This window comes from Talpa europaea (genome assembly GCF_964194135.1).
Source record: "Talpa europaea genome assembly, chromosome: 11".
Lineage (NCBI taxonomy): Eukaryota > Metazoa > Chordata > Mammalia > Eulipotyphla > Talpidae > Talpa > Talpa europaea.
In genome coordinates, this window is record NC_140078.1 from 29702320 (window position 1) to 29706746 (window position 4427).

General features: G+C 38.3%; 1 pseudogene across 1 annotated transcript; it reads right to left on the reverse strand.

The window, feature by feature from the left end:
• Positions 1–2418: 2418 nt before the first annotated feature.
• LOC311179673 (ubiquitin-like protein NEDD8) lies at positions 2419–2663 on the reverse strand (annotated as a pseudogene). The gene has a single exon. The product of its transcript is annotated as a ubiquitin-like protein NEDD8 (transcript).
• Positions 2664–4427: the final 1764 nt, after the last annotated feature.

The following is a 4427-nucleotide window of genomic DNA, read 5'->3' on the forward strand; positions in this document are numbered from 1 at the left end:
TATCACTTTGAAATGTGTGCATATGTTTTGGTTTTAGCAAATGCTACCATCTTCGAGCTAATATTGTTTCTTGTTCTTTTCATCTTAACTTTTCCTCTAGATCACACTAAGAGCATGGACTTTGTTGGCACATTAATATTCTTTTTTATAAAAGAGATTCAGCTAGATAAGTTTGGCAACTATGGCTGCCAGGCCAAATCTGGCCTATTTCTGTTTTTTTATGAAAATAGATCTGTACTGGAACACAGCCATATCCATTCATTTCTGTACTATTTATCAATGTTTTCTTGCTAAAACATCCAAGTCTAGTAGTTGCCATAGAAAACACATGACCAACAAAATTGATGATATTTACCATGTGACCCTTTACAAAAAATGTTCAGACCCCTACACTGGGGCCAGATCCATTATAATTCCCATATTCTCATTTTTCAAAATCTTCCTTTTCCACTACAATTCGAACTAAAGGGCTTTGAGCTAATAGAGGAAGAGAAATAAACATTTACCATGACTAACTAGATTTCTGAAGGCAACTTTCCATCTTGGAACCCCACTTGTGGTTATGTGACAAAACCTGTACTGGCAGAGCTAGTCACCGATTGGAAATGCTCCTTCAACAATCTCCACATCAGCTCTGCTGGATTTTATGGATTCAAACAATTAACTCATACTGTCTTGGGTGATTTTTTTAAATCAGTCCCTTAACTAATGCTGAGTGGAAAAAGAAGTTGATCTCAGTGAGAACTGTTTCTCACTCTTGGTTACTAAAAATATACCCTTATATTTTTAAATATGATTATGGATGACAAATGTTATCTATATTACATGTTACTGGAAAAGTTTCCAGACTCTGGGGGAAAAATACATTTAAAACCACAGAAAGCAAAAGCAAAAACTTGGAGATTAATTCTTTCCAGTAGGATCTATTGCAACAGAGGGTCCAAAACCCTTAGCATCAAACAAAGGTTTTTTAAAGCATTTATTAGTCCTCTTCAAGCATTATTGCTTCTTGTCTTTCCTGTCTACTCAGCATCTCTTATTAGGATAGTTCAGATAAGATTCATTTGACAGGGGGATAAGTCACAGAGTAGTGACTGATAGAGACATAGCAGGTGTTCATTTAATTACTTTTAGTTGAATGACAAGACTATCGTGGGTGTTTTCAATTGAATCCCAGTCCTTTAGAAACATCAAATGTTAGAGAAAATACTGTCATGGGAATTTGTTGATGGCCTTTTAGACCATAGCATAAAAATAATCCAGATATAAATGGACAAGATATTACCACATCTGAAGACCTGCATAATGGCCATAGGGAGGTGGAACAGAGTCCAGGGACCTCAACTGAAAATCAGAATGACTGGTTTTACTGGAGTCTTATTTATACTCATAGGTGGAATCAGCTTTAGGTAAACTGTCTTGCTGTCATTAACTCAGTAAGTGCACATGAGTAAATCCTTGCTAAATCAATTTTCACCATGCTTTTGGATTTTATTTGTAAAATTTCTTTTTTTTTTTTTAAAGATTTATTTATTTATTTATACAAGCACTGGGTACAGTCAGAAGTGAGGGAGGGTGAGAGAGAATTCGCCAGAGCCAGAGCGGGGAGCAGAGCAGGCAGAAGGACCGAAGTACACTGCCGAGGGGAGCAGCAGGCATCAGGAGAGGTCTGCGCGCCATGTGGGCCATGTGGGACCCTCCTCTGGTGGCCGGGGAGCAGCCTGGGAATCGAACCGGCGCTTCAGAGGCTGCGGGCAGCTTCACAACCCAGCGCTCAACCGCTGCGCCACCGGGGAGGCCCTAAAATTTCTTAACAAAGATTCAAATTGAGTTAAGACGTCATATAAAATGCTGTCTAAAAAGTTAACAAGTTACTTTTTCCCAAAAGTGTATGAAAACCTGATTTATGAATAAACCATTTGTTCATTATTATTACTATTTGTTACTTTATTTTGTTGTGCAATATTTAATATTTACTGAAATATATAAAGAATAATACAAAGAAAAAGCATTTATACACTATTCAACTTGACAAGTGACACATTTTCTAATCAATTGATGTTTTTAGTGGTCTCGTTCCTGACCACAGAACTTTTTATCCTCTCTAGTTGTAATAACTTTGTGGATTCTTCTTTTTTTTTTTTTTTTCCCAGGAGGCCAAGAAATATTTTATTGACAACGGGACATAGCCATGAGAGGGAAGCACACAGGACTGCAAACTAAAACCCAATTGCCAGCTAGAGCCTTTTGGGTCAGGAACAATGCATCCTGGGGTCCTCACAGTCTCCCACCAGTAGACACACAAGACTGGGCATCCAGGAGAGGGGTCAGTAGCTCTGGTGTCCCAGGGTGTGAGAGGATAGATGATGCCTCATTCTGACCGACAAGGTAAAGGAGGTAAAATGGAGAGAGGGTCCATCATTGCCTAAGACCACCTCCTCCTCTCACAGCCAATACCAGCTGGAGGACTGAACCACCTAGGATCTTGTAATCAGCTGCTGTCTTCTCATCATTCATCAGTTTACCACTGCAGATAAGCCGCTGCTGTTGTGGGGGGGATTCCTTCTTTCTCCTCCACACGCTCCGTGATTCGCTCCACCTTGTCTGTGTTCAATGTCAATGTCAATCTCCTTTCCTGTCAGTGTCTCCACTTTGATAAGCATCTTCTTCCCAGTTTGGGGCTGCACACAGATAAACTCCTGCTTCTACTGCTGCGGTCACCACCACCGCTTCTTTGTGGGTTATTCTTCCCATGTGTCTGTATACTCTTCTACATATATAGTCATCCTTAAAAATATATGGCATTGTTTATACATTCATAACCCACACACCACTGATATAATAATTTTGGTATTCCTTTGCAAAAATAGATAAAATTATCAGCCTTATTTTATGAATACAAAAAATGTAAGTGCCTACTTGACAGATGATGTGATAAGCAAATTTTCAGTTTTGCCAGATATAGGACACTTTAAAAAGTGTTACCAGTGTTACAACAATTTCCATTCCCAGTAGATGTATATATAAGTTCTTATTTGCTTACGATTTTATAGAACTTAATATTGGAGTTTCAAAATTGAATTTCAAAAATATTTATAGGAATAAATAACACATATTCCTGCATTATTGGTGTAAACAGTTCAGATGAGAAAGAGATCAAAGTAAATTCTGTCTTAGGAATTTGGATGAGTAAGGAGATCACAGGGGTTTACAGTTGAGAAAACAGTAAAATGGACTTCAGAGAGTCAAACATTATTATTTTTTTATTGCAGTACCATTTGTTTACAATGCTATCTAGTTTCGAAAATCGCATCTTCTCATCACACCTACCACCAAATACTCATTCACCATCCACCAACAACCAATTGGCCCCCTACCCATTTTTTCCTTCCTCATTCCCCTCTAGTAATCATTCTTTTGTTATCAGAGTCTAAATGTTTGTTTCTGTTTTTCCTTTCTTTATATCCGACAAAAGAGTGAAATCATGCAGTATTTTTCTCAATCCTTTTGACTTATTTCACTTAGTATAATCCCTTCAAGGTCCAACATGTCACACATGACAAGATTTCATTTTTCGTATAGATAAGTAGTATTCCATTGTGTGCTTATATATCATGTTATCTTTATCCAATCCTCCATTATTAGGCACTTGGATTATTTCTAAACCTTGGCTATTGTGAATAGCGGTGCAATGAATATAGGGATGCATATCTCTTTTCAAGTTAGTGCAAAAATCCAGAAGAGAGATTACTGTATAATAAGGTAGTTCTTCTTTCATGTTTTTGAGGACACTCCACATTATTTTCAATAATGGCTGCATCAATTTACATTCCTAGCAGCAGTGGATAAAATTTCCTTTTTCTATGCATCCTTGTCACTGAGTGTCAAACATTCTTGATAATCCAGCATGTGCCTGTACAAGTATAGAGCCATATACCAGCCACGTACTTTTTTTCCTAATGCTCATATGACTATTAAACATAAAAAAAGAAAATGTGAACCAAAAATCAAAGTATAGAAAATTTCATCTCTGTCTTTCAATTCTTTCCCAGAATGAACATTATAACTTTATGGTGAGTGATACAAATCCTAAAGACCTCTGTCTTCTCTTTAGTTGCCAATGATGCACATAGCACAGGAAAAATCAAAGCCTTTTTTAAAAACCTGAAATGATCTCCCTTTTGGCGCAAGGGGTAAGATGCAACCTATGAAGCTGTTTGCAGCCTCTGCAGCACGAGTTTGAGCCCCAGCCTGCCAGGGAGTAACCCACATGGCGCAGCAGACCTCTTCTGACTAGCCCGCTGCTCCCCTCAGCAGTGTACTTTGGTCAATCTGCCTATTTTGTATCCCGCTCTGTCTCCGGTAAATCCTCTCACCCCAGCCCTCCACACCTCTGGCCTGTATCCAGCTCTTATATGCACATATAA